The sequence below is a fragment of the Schistocerca americana genome, chromosome X (assembly GCF_021461395.2).
Source record: "Schistocerca americana isolate TAMUIC-IGC-003095 chromosome X, iqSchAmer2.1, whole genome shotgun sequence".
Classification (NCBI taxonomy): Eukaryota; Metazoa; Arthropoda; class Insecta; order Orthoptera; family Acrididae; genus Schistocerca; species Schistocerca americana.
This window is the reverse complement of record NC_060130.1, coordinates 637,628,591-637,646,142: the sequence shown is the minus strand read 5'-3', so window position 1 is coordinate 637,646,142 and position 17,552 is coordinate 637,628,591.

Here is a 17,552-nt window from a genome sequence, read left to right as displayed (position 1 = left end):
CAACTTGTTTCATATCCCCCCTATTCTCCAGACTTGGCTCCCTCAGACTACTATTTGTTCCCAAATTTGAAGAAATGGCTGACAGGACAAAGATTTTATTCAAATGCGGAGGTAATTGCAGCAACTAATAGCTATTTTGCAGGCTTGGACAATTCCTATTATTCGGAAGTGTATAAGTCTAAAAGGAGACTATGTGGAAAAATAAAAAAGGTTTACCCAAAACAAGTAAGAAGTTTTTATTTTTGCACGGACTTTTAAAACGCCCCTCGTAGTCACCGTACCGACGATCTGCGCTCCAGAAGTTGTCACACTGTCCGTGTGGCCACCTTGTCTTGCTGTAAACAAGCCCATTTCCTGACAAGGTACGAGACGTGGCTATACAACCCTACGCAGGAGAGCTGACAGTTTGGCCATCCTCTCAGGCTCTAGTTGCGTGGGGCCATTTTGACACTACATGGCGTTGACTACAGAGTTCCTGAAACCATTAATTACATAATATATCTATGACGGGCGTTGGATGCCGACCAATGGGAAAAGCAATATCGAGGAACAATAAACATGCTGGTAGCCGTTCCTCCTCCTTACACGTGGCATAACAAGATATTGTCACAAACTGACAATGTTCAAATATCTGAACAAGAAATCCACTGCATAATCTTCCTTTAAATACAGAATGTAGATGGAATTACTCGCATGTACTTTGTGTGACTGGGTTGAAAGGCTAATCAATTTCATGCCCAAGAAAAGACAGAATATCTATAGCCCTACTTAGTGATGACTTGCAGCAGCAAGACTACAGGCGGCAATGAACACAGGCGACGAATGACTCCACAGTCATACTAGTGAGAGGGACGACAACAGTAGTGGTAGCAGCGAAGATGGACAGAAATAGTCACGAAAACAAGTAGTCCTTAGGTTGCAATATTACGAGGTGCATTCAAGTTCTAAGGCCTCCGATTTTTTTTCTAATTAACTACTCATCCGAAATCGATGAAACTGGCGTTACTTCTCAACGTAATCGCCCTGCAGACGTACACATTTTTCACAACGCTGATGCCATGATTCTATGGCAGCGGCGAAAGCTTTTTTAGGAGTCTGTTTTGACCACTGGAAAATCGCTGAGGCAATAGCAGCACGGCTGGTGAATGTGCGGCCACGGAGAGTGTCTTTCATTGTTGGAAAAAGCCAAAAGTCACTGGAGCCAGGTCAGATGAGTAGGGAGCATGAGGAATCACTTCAAAGTTGTTATCACGAAGAAACTGTTGCATAACGTTAGCTCGATGTGCGGGTGTGTTGTCTTGGTGAAACAGCACACGGGCAGCCCTTCCCGGACGTTTTTGTTGCAGTGCAGGAAGGAATTTGTTCTTCAAAACATTTTCGTAGGATGCACCTGTTACCGTAGTGCCCTTTGAAACGCAATGGGTAAGGATTACGCCCTCGCTGTGCCAGAACATGGACACCATCATTTTTTCAGCACTGGCGGTTACCCGAAATTTTTTTGGTGGCGGTGAATCTGTGTGCTTCCATTGAGCTGACTGGCGCTTTGTTTCTGGATTGAAAAATGGCATCCACGTCTCATCCATTGTCACAACCGACGAAAAGAAAGTCCCATTCATGCTGTCGTTGCGCGTCAACATTGCTTGGCAACATGCCACACGGGCAGCCATGTGGTCGTCCGTCAGCATTCGTGGCACCCACCTGGATGACACTTTTCGCATTTTCAGGTCGTCATGTAGGATTGTGTGCACAGAACCCACAGAAATGCCAACTCTGGAGGCGATCTGTTCAACAGTCATTCGGCGATCCCCCAAAACAATTCTCTCCACTTTCTCGATCATGTCGTCAGACCGGCTGGTGCGAGCCCGAGGTTGTTTCGGTTTGTTGTCACACGATGTTCTGCCTTCATTAAACTGTCGCACCCACGAACGCACTTTCGACACATCCATAACTCTATCACCACATGTCTCCTTCAACTGTCGATGAATTTCAATTGGTTTCACACCACGCAAATTCAGAAAACGAATGATTGCACGCTGTTCAAGTAAGGAAAACGTCGCCATTTTAAGTATTTAAAACAGTTCTCATTCTCGCCGCCAGCGGTAAAATTCCATCTGCCGTACGGTGCTGCCATCTCTGGGACGTATTGACAACGAACACGGCCTCATTTTAAAACAATGCGCATGTTTCTATCACTTTCCAGTACGGAGAAAAAAAATCGGAAGCCTTAGAACTTGAATGCACCTCGTAGATCGAAACAGAAATGCATAAACAGGGGACAGCACACGAGGTCGTCTACAGTAAATTAACCTGTAGGTATGATCACGTCATGTGAAGGCGAGGAGAGTCAAAGTATTGCTGACGTCCTCAGGTGGCGAGTAGTAGTAGACTGGGTGGTGGCTGCCCAGCAGCGAGAGACTCAATGTATTTCTGAGGCTCTCCCTCCTGCATAACATTGGTGGTGGCATTATAGAAATCTAAACTCTTTCCTATCTTCTTGTTTTCCTATCTTCTTAATACACAAATCGAGACATTTTTCCTTTTTCGGGAAATTGTTTAAAATTAATCAGCATGTCATTTGGAATATTCTACCAAAGTTTTGTTTCATTATCTCAATGATAGAGGTGAGGGCAGCCTTTCCCCGACGCGTGTGCTTGGAGTACTTCTCATTCAGTTTAATGTAGCTGGAGCTGTGTTTAAAATTAAAAAGTAATTTGTTATGAAGTACAAAGCAGATGGTTCAGTACTAGGCCTGTGACCTGTGCCCCAGAGCCTGAGCCGTTGACTTACGGTGACCAATAAATTCGACCGCCCCTCCAGCGATATGCACGATCTGGCAACACTATAGAATGCAGAAGGGTCTGGAGGAAGTGTTGTACTTTCCTAGACAGCCTGCTCGGCTGCAACTGCTCGTAGTGTAGTGGTAAACGAGGTGCAATATAGCCACGAAGTCGTGAGATCGACTCCACTTTGCAATTTTTTTAATCGCCTTTCTGTTGTCTGCAAAAGTAGTCTATCTGATGGAGCTCATAATAATTTCCTTCAGTTTCCACCCACCTGTAATCCCACAAATCTCCACAACAATCTCGCCACACATGTCGCGGCTATGTCAAAGCCAAGTTTGCGCTAGGGAGTTTCCTCGCACTACAGCGGCCCGTGGCAGCCAGCTACCGGAGGCAGGCCGCTCGCCAACTTCGCCACGCGTCAGACGACCAGGTGAATGCGGCGCTATGATTTTGTTTATCCTCTGTCGTTTTCTAATCTGAAGTTATTTTGATGTCAAAAATGCTCCCAGCACTATGGAACTTAACATCTAAGGTCATCAGTCTCACAGACTTAGAACTACCTAAACCTAACTAACCTAAGGACATCACGCACATCCATGCCCGAGGCAGGATTCGAACCTGCGACCGTAGCAGCAGCGCGGTTCCGGACTGATGCGCCTAGAACCACTCGGCCGGCTATTTTAATGTCACCTCATCTGATTTTGCGAGTAGGTTTTCTTCTTATTGGGGTAAGAAGAGAGTTGACAATCTTTGGTTAATATTCTGGTGACTAACGACATCATGCTGGTTTAACATGCCCCATCGGATCTGGGAAAACAGTTTCACTTTGCCTACGTGAATAATGTGCGTATAATGATGTCGGCACATCGCGTTCAGTGCCAAGACGATATCTTCCTTTGTACCTTAGCGTGTGCTGGAGTTTCCGTTGGTCAGTCGAGAAACATGTTGGGCACTGTTTATCGCTGCACTTGTCGCGAGTCACGATATTCAGAGCGCAATGTCTTTGCCAAATACAGGGTGAGTCAGGAGGAAAGGGACATGCTTTGAGGAGTGATACTAGTGGTGATTCTGAACAAAAGACTCATAATAAACATATGCCCTTTCTTAACTGTCTCCGGTTAAACCAATTAAAACAACTAGAAACTGGAAACGTGTAGCGTCGTCTTTACTAACCGTGTCAGTACGCAGTTCGTTTGCGCATGGTGCAGTTGTTCATCTGAAGTCTCAGTCCGACAGTGCTTATCGTGGCGTACGGTACTACGGTGTTGTTACATGAACAACGAATACAGTTTTGTGTAGTGAAAATGTCACGGATCTTCACACAAGCAGAGTGTGCTGATATGGTGTTTGTCTATAGTTTGTCCAATGGGAATTCCAGAGCTGCTGTGCGAGAACCAACAACGATTTCCGAATCGCCGAGTGCCAGATAACAGGGAGTTTAGCAGAGTGTTTCACGGTTTGTGTGAGCGTGAGACGCTTCCCAGCGTAAAGGTTGTCTCTAAACGTCCCGTACAACAAACTTTTAATGAAGTTGAGAACATTCTTCAAGTAGTGGAACGCGACCTACTACTAGCTTTAGAAGAATTGCTGCCCAACTTCGTACTCCATAAACACGAGTGATACACACAGTACACGATCACAGTCTGTATCCCTTTCATCGGAAAAGTGTGTACAACATTTGCATGAAGGAGATGCTACCACCCGACAAGAATTCTGTCAATGGATCATTGCCAATGAGCGATTAACTCCACGTATTCTCATACAATGTAAGCTTTCACGGCCGATATTGTCTTCACTTAAAACTTCCGGGCTGATAGGCCGTGGTCGAAGTGTAAAACTCTCTCCTGACGTTTCGTCTCCGACTGCGGGAGACATCCTCGGAGTTCGCAGTTCCCCGCTTTACCTCCGAGGATGTCTCCCGCAGTCGGAGACGAAACGTCAGGAGAGAGTTTTACACTTCGACCACGGCCTATCAGCCCGGAAGTTTTAAGTGAAGTCCACGTATTCTGTTCACTGATGAGTCAACATTTACCCGCAACGGAATCAACAACACATGCAACTCTCATGTATGGGCAAATGAAAATGTGTACTCTACTGTGGAAACGAACTTTCAACGACGTTTCTCGGTCAATGTGTGGTGCGGTATTATTGATCACCAACTCACCGGTCCAGTTTTTTTTGGTAACCGTCTTACTGTGTCACGGTATCTTGAGTTTCTTCAAAACGTGTTACCAGAATACGTGGAGGATATCCCTTTGGCAACACGAGCTCGTATGTACTTTCTGTATGACGGAGCTCCTACACATTACGTAGGGCCAGTGACACAGTATCTCAAGACAACGTATCCTGGTCGTTGGATCGGTGGCCGTGGAGTCATTGCTTGGCCACCTGGGTCACCCGATCTCACCCCATTGGATTACTGTTTGTGGGGGTGGCTGAAGAGCCACGTCTACAGGCGCAGAGTGGACACAAGAGAGGAACTTCTCGCTCGTATTTTACATGCTTGTGCCCAGAAAGGAATGCCAAACTGAACTCCGATCGGCGAAACAACACATGTCTACAAGAGCAGCAACATACACTGAAGTTCACGGTGGACTGTTTGAACATCATCTGTGAGGAAACGTACACAATTAAACAAACCATAACAGTATATTAATTTACTGTCACCTCCACCTTTCCAGTTCCTAACTGTTTTCATTGTTTTACCCGGAGACGGTTAAGAAAAGGGCTTATGTTTATTAAAAGTTGTTTGTTCAGAATGACCAGTAATATCACCCGTCAAAGCATGTACCTTTCCTCCTGACTCACCCTATATATTACAGACGTAATAGATTCCCCACGAATTTAATTAACGTAATTTGCAGGGTAAGGATTGGGTAAACATTAATTTTGTAACTTTCTGAGGCATTAAAACAGTTCACAGTGACATTTAATGCAATCTTAATTGATGCTCATCTTTTAATCACACACACACACACACACACACACATACACACATACACACACACACATACACACACATACACATACACACACACACATACACACACACACATACACACACACACACACACACACACACACACACACACACAGCCATTGTGTCCAGTGAGAGAAACGTCCAGTGTATGCTCGACAACATACGCGCCAATTCATTCCTCAGTTGCCATCAACTAGGAAAGATTTCTCAATTTCCTGGCAATGTATGAACTGTGTGAAATAGGTCGGAAGATAATGGACTTTCATGAAGAGGTGCTATGAAACAGCACTTATGAGAACAGCGGCTGCAAGGATTTTAGGGAAGAGTGTACTTCTAATTGCCAACCCAACCATCATCATTGCGTAGGATTTCTCAACACGTCTTGGAACTGATTCAGCTAACTGCTTTGACAGTGCTTCGTGATGATTTATTTCCCACCACGTGTTTTTAGCATTCTCCATCCACATGTTCTCAATGGGACTGAAGTCCGGTGACCATGGAACGAACGCTGTTAATTTTATTCTGTCTTGGCCGTGAAACCATTTCTTCAATGGATGGGGTGTGGTCCTGTAAATAAATAGGTATCTAGTTATTTCGTCTGTATTAATGTTTTTTATAGTGACTAAGAATTCAGATCCAGTCATAGATGAGAGGTCTATTGTAAGTTAAACATTCCGATTACGAGAGCATTTACCGTGTCCATTATGTGATGAGAATCGTAGCGTGAAAGCCAGATTGAGAGATATATATTTAAATCCAGATGTTTTTCCTCTTCATCTGTTTTAACTGAAAAAGACCATAACGATATTAACTAAAGAAATCCTATGAAACACCTGAGTTCGTCATAGTCAGATGACTGACTGAGTTCGCCACACTTTGCCAGTTACTACTATAATATTGTTTATCGGTCATAAGCGCATTTATGTCGCTCATTTTCACTTTCTTTTGAATGGTGGTGGTGGAATATTGGAGACATTGAATGTTCACCACAATAAAATATTAGTATTTACCTTACACACTCATTTTCAGAGTAACAGCAGAATGACCACTCAAAAAACCTAACAAGGAGCCGGTAAGGTAGGTATGAAACTGCGTCTACATCTACATCTACGTCTACATCTACATAGATACTCCACATACCACCGTACAGAGCGTGGCGGAGGGTACTCTGTTCCACTATTTGTCATTTCCCTTCCTGTTCCACCTACAGATAGTGCGAGGGAAAAACGACTATCTATATGCCTCCGTATGAGCCCTAGATCCTCGTATATTATCTGTGTCATATTTTAAGAAACATCCACAGTTATTGTTGTGGTTGGGCTGGAAGGGAGCGGATGTGGATTATGGTGTGGCAGACGTAAACGGTTGTTTATCGCTTCCAGAACGAGGAGACAGCCTACTGCAAAGGAAGAAAAAATAAGAAAATGGACGCTGCCAGAAAGAAAACAGCATATGGCATTTCACTGCGATTACCAGGCATATTATGAGTCTGTGTTGTGTGGGATACCAGCGTGTGAATCCTATTCACCCACGGCTGAGCAGCTCTTTCACTAGCATAAAATAGGTCTGAGCTACAATACGATGTAGTGGTAGCTTAGCGTCATGAATCAGCTGCGTTTATATAGTCTCTGCAAATACTAGAACTGTCTGCCCACGTGTGCCACCGTATTACACCCTGATAATTCTCATCTGAGTATTGTGGCAGAATAGAGGTGGTTCATAAATGATACCACCAAGGACTCAGTTAATCAAATCGTGCATCCACTGTGAAGCACCGCATAGAAAATTAGCACAACGCTCAGGGTAATAAACATATTGCTATTTCGGTATCTCCCTGTCTTAGGCATAAAACTAGATGAAAAGCTCTTCAGCAAGGATGCTCTTAGTCTTTACTGACAAAACGTCAGCAGTGGTTATACTGTAATCATTATGAGTAGATACTTCTCATTCTTTCAGTATTTATAGACCTAATGACAGGTGTGCTTAAGCAGGACTTATTCCAGACACTACTACCTGTATTTTTCGTTCTTTAATCCTTGACCTGATGACAACTGCTTCTCCTTTCACGTTAGCAGCAGCTCGAATCCAAGTAACAGTGTGCATGTTCACTGGTGTCAAAGTTAACAGTTTTTTGAACCCACTTTTCAGCTAATTCTTGATTTGGAACGTAACGTTATTCATTGATTAGGAAGCTTCTTCTTGGATGTTCACGTCTTGCAGTGAAAGCTGAGCTGTCCTTTCATTTGTGCTCCTCTGTTTCGTGACAGTGCCGACAGCAGTCGTAAGAGGAACGTTTTCAAAGGCTGTAACGATCAAAAGAAGTGTTACTTTGTCATAATGCATGCAGTATAGCCACTCGAGACGCTCCAGACACTTGGATCGCGTTTAGTGACATAGCTTTTCAGTTTTCAATGTGCTTACTACACAAAAACAGAAATAATTATGACAGATAGTGATTTATGATGTTTAGTATACAGTTGGGGCATCTGAGTGTTATTAGTTAGTAACTACGCTGTAGTTCAGAAACGCGAATAGAATCCATTGACACATACTGTTGGTATCCACACCCTCATTCGCCGTGTCTCTCAGACACAAGAGGTGCTCAATTCCGCGCCAGGCTTCATATCGTCTGGTGAAACGATTTTTTCCTGCTTGTTGTGTAACTGAAACTTGGCAACAGTGTAGAATATGTTTGGTAACGCTGTGACTGCCGCGTTAACTTCCTGGATGACATAAATACGCTGAAAAAGTCACTTGATATTTCCTTATCAGTTTGGTCGAATAATCAGAGTTAGTTTCTTTAAATTTGTGACATCGGCGTATCGCTTCAATGGCACTGAGAATTTTGCTGGGTAGCCGGCACGGTAGCTCAGCGTGTTCGTTCAGAGGGTTAGCTGCCCTCTGAAATACTACCATCTGAGTTAATGTATCAACGAAAAACTTCAAGAAGAGTCAAAGGACGTCCGCCCCCCACAAATACAACGAGCAATTACGAACAAAATGAGATTAAAAAAAGAGGAAGAGGTAACATGTTTGTTTCTGAAGCAGGGCCAGATTTTTAAGCCATTTCGTGACAGAGTTACAGGCAGACACATCCAAAATCAATAAATAAATTATAACTATGAAATGCCAAATTTGCATACTGTTTCAGTTTGACATAGGACAGAAACTGAAAGCAACAAAAATGAAAGGGGTTAGTAATAGTCACCCCATTCATTGTTGTTGCTTTCAGTTAGAGCCTGTTGTGCTCCTACACCCGACTTCTGATCCCCGTCTATTGAATGTAGATGGCGTACTCTGGTCAAATGGTAGTGGTGCATCACACATGTCAGTTATCAAGATTTCCTGAATGTAGAAAATAAGTCATGACAGAGCGAACGAAGTTTCTTGAAACAGTAAAATACTTTGCTGATGTGTTTTGCCCAAAAGCAGTCGCTACACACACAGTGAACTGCCTTGCTGCCTCCACAATTCTCTTAAACCCAGAGCAAACAATATGTTGCAAATGTTGAACTTTTTTCCACTTGCAACTCTGTATTACAGCTCTTGAACATCGTTCATAAGTTTCGATCATGCAAAATCCAATATGTAACTACAAGATAAAATAACTTGAAATTAGATCATGGCAGTTTATAAACATAATCATAGCGTCGCTGTCACCTGGTCGTGTGGCGCGCGACCAATTTGGCGACGGCCGGCTGCCGGGGGTCGCTGTAGCGCGAGGAAATTCCCGAGCGTTAAGTTGGCTTTGACACAGATGCAACCTGTGTAGCGGAATTGCGAATATTTCTGGGGTTGCAGGTGGGTAGGAAGTGTTTTGCGTACCATCAGACTGACTACTTTTGGGGACAACAAAATGCGACAAAAAAAAAAAAGTAATGATGTGGATACGATTTCGCGGCTACATTGCGCGACGTTTACCACTACACCACGAGCAATTATAACTTTGCAGGCTCTCGAGGAACGGACAATACTTCCTCCAGACCTTTCTGCATTCTACAGTGTTGCCAGATCGTGCACATCGCCGGACTTAGAATTCTGCGGGGCGATCGACGTTATTGGCCACCTTAAGTGGATGACGCGGACTTAGCCTCTGCGGCGATCGGCTAGCAATCAATTTTTTTTTGTTTAAGACTGTACATGGACTATAAAAGTAGTTCGTTGCTACACAATATTGTTCAAGATAGTCACCAACAGCCAGACATTATTTAGAAAATAGACATCCATGCAGGACAGGAAGAAGAAAAAGAAGAAGAGAACGAGAACTCCTTCAGTAACTAGAAACTATGCCAGCGAAACTGTCCATCATAATTTATGAACGACAGGTCAAGAGTGGTACTTTTTCGTATAGTTTTATTTTGGTATCGGTTTACTGTTATTTTATTTTTTTACCTTTCTGAGGATTCCCTGATCGTAGGTATTATTAAGGATAATATTACTGTTATGTATTAATGTGTTCTGAGGAATAATATAACGGCTGATGAAAAATGTTTGCTTATTATAACTTACTGACATTGATCTACGGGTACCAGTTTGTCCTATGAGCCTTTCGTCCAGAAAATGTCTCAATTTTTACATTTCAGTGTTTCCGTTTCCTAACCAATTTTAGGTTTACGTGTAGTTAAAGCTGAAACCCTGTTAAAACTTAATTAAAACAAGAATAAAATAAACTTCATTTATATATATGAACACTTTGATGTTGTGAAAACATGACCTGTCTTAGTCACTCGGCGGCAGGTCGTTCGTAAATTGTAGCAAATAAGAAAATAAAATAAGTATCCAAGCAGGTAGTACGCTTCATGAGATTTGAAGTTTGTTGCATGCCTCCTTCAGTGTCACACTATTAATGGTCAGTAGTGTATTAAGTACCTCAAACAACAAATAACTGCAGTCAATAACACTAGCTTGGCTTAAATCATCATACATTCTACTTCGAAAGTCACACCTGTCTCTAAAAATTCACGTGCATCTTCGGTAAAATGACGAAGTTCGTTTACGAAACTTTGAGCTGCCGATAGTGTTCCATGTCCAGGCGTCGCTTGATCGATCTTCTTCCCTTCACATGTGTCTGAGATCGACTCCCCAGTTTCAAAAGCTCTGGGCATTCCCTGAAATTTGCTGTATACTTAGGCTTCTTAATCAGTCAGCGCTGTAACTGAATATTTAGTTTCTTTCTCGCTCACGATCATTTTATTGATTCTAGCCCCTCTACAGCTACTAAAACCACTTCGCTATTAAGCACATGTGGTAAAATATGCAACAGAAAAGTTTACTGAATACGTTATGTAGTGAAAGAATTTGCGAGTGCCACATAGAATTACCTGTAGAAAAAGTGGATGACAAGTGTTCCCCACTGACTAAAGAACCCTCGTTCGACGGAGATGTGTGTATTAGTCCTCAGTCTGGGACTCATAGCAGGTAGGACTGATATGGAAAATACAAACAATCCGAACAAGAGCAGCGGGTTTTTTCATGGGTTCGTTACGTAAGCACGATTGCGTCACGAAAATTTACATCCAACTGCAATGGCAGAAAATACAATATAGACATTTTACGTCACACTGTGTAGCAATTCCGAGAGCGTACGTTCCTAGAAGACTCAATAAATACATTGCTTCCTCCTACATACATTTTGACAAAAAGGACTATGACGTCTTACCAGTGGTCACTTCTCTGCACACCATTCACGACTGTAACAGCAAACAAAGTGACAGTGGTACACGATTCGTCCTCTACCACACATTTTAGGGTGACATGGTAAGTATACACACTGCCGAGTCAAAACATTATGGTCCCCTGCGTAATAGCGTGTTGGTATACCTTTGGCGCACAATACCAGGACACGTTTCCATTCATCCGCAGTCCAGCATAGATGATCTTGTGCCCACTGCCGTCGTAGCTGGCGATGCCACTGGGTCAACAAGTGAACACGACGGGGTCGTCTACTGCGGAGCTCCATCTCCAACACTATGTGCCGAATGGCGTGCTCCGAAACGCTATTATCGAGCATGTTATTCTGTCATCTGATATGACACATGTCGCCGCGCATTTTGCTTCGCAGATCGGGAATGTCTCCGACATCCGTATTACGTGATTAGGCGTGAACATCAAACACTTCGCCACCTTCGGGGTTCTTCAACCACATTCCATAGTTGCTCACACCAGGAGCAAGCGAAGAGCCAATCAGCAACGCAGTGTCTGAGATGCTCGTCCCCAGACGCCGGTCCTTAACAATATGCCCTTTATTAAAGTCAATTCTGTCACTGGATTTTCTCATTTGCGGTCCTTTTCGTGGCTAGAATTATTTATTAGCCGCCATTCGTCTCTGCTCCGGATATGTACACTGCCCAATATATTTAAAGAACCACCACGTAATTGACTCCTGTTGCGATGTATGAGTTTGAAATTTTACACAAAGATACGTACAAGCTTCCTCTATAATAGTGCGTGCTGTGGCCGAGGGGTTCTAGGCGCTTCAGTCCGGAACCGCGCTGCTGCTGCGGTCGCAGGTTCAAATCCTGCCTCGGGCATGGATGTATGTGATGACCTTAGGTTAGTTACGTTTAAGTAGTTCTAAGTCTAGGGTACTGATGACCTCAGATGTTAAGTCCCATAGTGCTCAGAGCCATTTGAACCATTTTTGAACATTATTATAAGCCTTTGGAGGGTAGCGTGATCGCAATTTTTGCTCTTGTGTACAGGTTGGAACCACTAGGACCATTCAAAATCATTCGACGAAACCGGAACACGATACGAAATAGCAAAGAGTGCTTATCTTTTTCAGACCTCCTGTTTCACGCCCTCCAATGTCCATACGAATGTTTGTTAGAGTATCCTGTAAAAATTTGAAGTAAATTGGCAAGAATTTATCAAGACATTTGCTAACAATGTTTCCCTATTATACAAATGGCTCTAAGCACTATGGGACTTAACAACTGAGGTCATCAGTCCTCTAGGCTTAGAACAACTTAAATCTGACTAACCTAAGAGCATCACACACATCCATGCCTGAGGCAGGATTCGAACCTGCGACCGTAGCAGCAGCGCGGTTCCGGACTGAAGCGCCGGCCGCTGGTGGCCGAGCGGTTCTGGCGCTACTGTGTGGAACCGCGCAACCGCTACGGTCGCAGGTTCGAATCCTGCCTCGGGCATGGGTGTGTGTGATGTCCTTAGGTTAGCTAGGTTTAAGTAGTTCTAAGTTCTAGGGGACTAATGACCTCAGCAGTTGAGTCCCATAGTGCTCAGAGCCATTTGAACCATTTTGAACCGGACTGAAGCGGCTAGAACCGCTCGGCCACAGCGGCCGGCTGCTATTCTATATTATAGATACATATGGTCACTGTATTTATTTTAAAAAATATGTAGCCTATGTCCATCCAAACGTTTATTTGAGTAACATGTAAAAATTTGAAGTAAATCAGCCAAGAACTTTTCGAGATTTTCGGTAATAATGTTGGGTCTTGCCCACTCGTCTCGTATAGGCTGCCTAATGGATGCTGCTTTCTCGGAATGCTATACAACAATTCAAGCAAATAACATTAGCACTTTTGTTTCTATAAAACTCAATGGCAACAATTAACTTTAATGTACAAAGGTGTCGCAAGCGGCATGCAAATAAATTAGAATCCTGTGATATATGCAATGTTCAGGCAAGTCTGTCACACAGTTTGTGAATCACAACTAACTGTTCTTGTAGCACACACTGCTACGCCGTGCTATGCTCCGCGAATACGTTCCACTAAGGTTGGCTGGCAGGAGCGGCGCTTATATTCGCTTCTTGCTCAGCGCGGCGCGGTTCTTGTCAGCGGGCGTTTCCTCACCGCCTTCCCTGTTATTGTGTTCTTCCTCTTCGTTCCGGCGCTTGTGGTTACGCCAGAACAAATAACGTGTCCCTTTTCTATATAAAATATGTATTTATATGATTATAAGATGGCGCTGGAATCTCTCTCGTATTCGAATGCAACGTTCTGCCAAAATTTCAAAGCAAACATTAAAGAACTTTCGGAGATTTAAGATTTTGAACAAAGGAACGTATACATTTTTATTTATATAGATAGTTGTATTTGACATGACCAGATTAGGTCCTTCAGGCCCTCTCTTTCATCAGACCACAGTTTCACGCATACAGTACACATTTGCATCATATTTACGTAAGAAATAACAATCATTTTGATATGAGAAATAGAAATAAAATAGAATTGTTAGCATTAAAATTATATGAATGCATGCAGATAGGATTCGAATAAATATTAGTGATTAACAAGCAACTAATAAAGTTAGCACCGGCAGTAGAATAATAGTAATAATAATAACAATAATAACAGTGATACAGCATATACAAAAAGGGAAGAAAATGTGAGTAGACTGCAAATGCTGTGGGTACTGGGTTCAACTGGCTCTGAGCCCTATGGGACTTAACTTTTGAGGTCATCAGTCCCCTAAACTTAGAACTACACAAACCAAACTAACCTAAGGACATCACACCTCCATGCCCGAGGCAGGATTCGAACCTGTGACCGTAGCGGTCGCGCGGTTCCAGACCGTTCGCTTCGGCACCCAAGTGGGGCTTTGCCCTTCTGTGGCGCTGGCATTGGAGCTGCCGGTCACCGTAGCTGGCCGCGTGTTGTCTCCCGCCCGCAACGCCACGAAAGCGCGCTCCCGGGCCTCTGTCGGCAGCGGCAAGCTCACTTGGGAGCACGGGTGGCGCCTAGAGCCGCTCGGCCACACCGGCCGGCTGGGTACTGGGAGATGAGGAAGATCTGACTACGAAGAAGGATGTAATAGCGTAACGAGTGCGTACAGAGACAATGTAGATATTATTGTTACATAAGCAAATATATCATTAACTGTTTTTGGAAACTAGAGATGTTATTCAGTTCTCTGATGTAATAAGGTACGTTATTCCAGAGTTTGGTTCCTGCTGCTGAAAAGGAGTTTGAGTAGGTGGCTGAGTGATGGATTGGAACAGAAACAGTTTTACTCTAAAGGGAACTAGAGCGTTAAGGTCGAGGAGAAATATGAGGGACAATGTACGTTGATAAGACAGTAGAGGAGACAGAGTGTGGAAATCTACGCTCCTCGAGCACCCAAGATAGCTATTCGTACAATGGTGTAACAGATTTGGTTCTATTACAAATAACTTAGGTAACTAACAATTGCAAAATATAATTGTAACACGTCTGTTTCAAATGAAAGGAGCTGGCGTCCCATTAACCGCTAGTTTGGCATAGTAATTATCATTAAAGGTTGAAACCACAGATCTTACACGAAATAAAACAGCAGGTCTTGAGCCGGCCGGAGTGGCCGAGCGGTTCTAGGCGCTATAGTCTGGAACCGCACTACCGCTACGGTCGCAGGTTCGAATCCTGCCTCGGGCATGGATGTGTGTGATGTCCTTAGGTTAGATAGGTTTAAGTAGTTCTAAGTTCTAGGGGACTGATGACCTCAGAAGTTAAGTCCCATAGTGCTCAGAGCCATTTTTGAACAGGTCTTGAAAGACAATTAAGTCGCAAATAGGCTAAATTTATCATTTTATTTTAACTTAGGATTCGAAGTATCCCCTTATGACCTCTCTTCAAAAATTCTTTCAAACTTATCTCCGTCTTAAGGTCTAATTGGTCGGCTGAAGTTTAGAACCGTGAAGTAAGACTTCTTTCATGTTCGCTAATGTGGTAACAAATTCAAAAGAAAATGTGGAGAATATAGCTTGTGATTTTCAATCATAAACAGCACTTCTAGGCGATTTCACTTTTTTAGTCATTAATTGGTAATGCTTACTTTTATTCGATTTTATGTAACTACGTGAATGTTCTTACGCAGTGCGTGAGCAAACGGCCTGCTGCTGACGATAATGACACAATCCTAAAACAAGAGCAGCGATCTGAATGTGGGCATCATGAACCGTAACCGGCCATGACAATGAAACAAAGCTTCTTAAAAGTATTTGTGGCAGCTTTCGGGAACCCATAACAATATTTAGTTGAATAAGAACCACGGAGTTCAACGAAGTCCAGCAAGGATAAAGTAAATTTTAAACTCGAGCTCAGAGCTCAGAGCAACTTTGCAGAGTGATAACCCACAGTCCCAATGCAAACATTACAATGGCGTACAAAATTTTGCAGTATTAGCTCATACATTCCTGTTATTTCCCATAGAAAGATAAATGCAGCTAGGACACTAAGAACAAAATTCTCTTCTGTTTCTGGTGGTGTTCCATACACGACGGAAAAATATTCGTAGGCGGGAGATTCGGTGATAGCGCTGGCCAACGGTTAAGGTACACGTTGTTTAGGTGCTCGCAAAGCTAATATCGAATTTGGATTGTGCACCGTCGCGTTGAAAACACATTCTTCCGCACTCACCAAGATGTACAATTTCCAACAATTGCAACAACACATCTCGAAGGAGCAACAGATAACACAACTTAGGGCGTTTTTATTTAATTTGGAAATTTGTGGTAAGATATTATGTAACCAAACTGCTGACATTATCGGTCCCTAAGCTTACACACTACTTAATCTTTAGACCTCTTCCTTGTTCCGCTAAATACATTCTATTTTTTAAAACCATTGCCGTTTGTGAACGGAAGCAGATCATATGCACTGCGCCTTGTTGTAGCTAAACACTCAATGACTTAAAATGCGACACTAGTTGTTTAACGAAGACGAGATCTGAGTAAATACAGCCTAAATGAAAAAAATGTCTCATTCATTTAATACATTTTTGGCTGTGGTGTCCATGATGAAGAGGAACTGATAACGTAAAACATTAAAGCATAGTGCGAGTTGATCTTACGCAATTCAAGTCCATAGGTTGACAGGAAACTGTTGCTGTCGATCTGAGACGAGGGTGGCGAATGAATTTCCATTGTGTTCATGTTACATTTTTAGAAAAACTCAAGTTTTATAGAACTGATGGCTTACACAGAATTGCCATAACGCAAAACACTGTGCTTATAATTAAAACATTGCTTGAAGGGTACAAAATTTTAGTCAATGGGAAGAGATCTAAAATGTTCAAATGTGTGTGAAATCTTATGGGACTTAACTGCTAAGGTCATCAGTCCCTAAGCTTACATACTACTTAACCTAAATTATCCTAAGGACAAACACACACATCCATGTCCGAGGGAGGACTCGAATCTCCGCCAGGACCAGCCGCACAGTCCATGACTGCAGCGCCTAAGACCGCTCGGCTAATCTCGCGCGGCCAGGGAAGAGATCAAGAAGGGATTTTGGATCTACTCCTATTCCTTTGCATTCAACAAAGAGATTTGGTACTTTTTGCAGACGATACTAGTGTCATAACAAATCCCATTACGTACAAAGCAACAAAACAGATTGTTAATGATCTTTTTCAAAGAATTATTAAGTGGACCTCTAAAAATAAACTCTCCCTAAATTTCGATAAAACTCAATATATTCCTTTATAACTAATAGAACCACACCAACCTTTGACGTACCACATCAATAGGAGGCAGTAAATACGGTAGAATGCCCCAAATTTTTGGGTGGACATATTGATAAAAATTTAAACAGGAACAAATGTTACTGAGCTTCTCAAACAATTAAATTCAGCTACTTTTGTTCTTCGTATAACTCCTAGTCTCGGAAACACGCGAATCAACTTTCTAACATATTTTGCAAAAATGGTTCAAATGGCTCTGAGCACTATGGGACTTAACATCTATGGTCATCAGTCCCCTAGAACTTAGAACTACTTAAACCTAACTAACCTAAGGACATCACACACATCCATGCCCGAGGCAGGATTCGAACCTGCGACCGTAG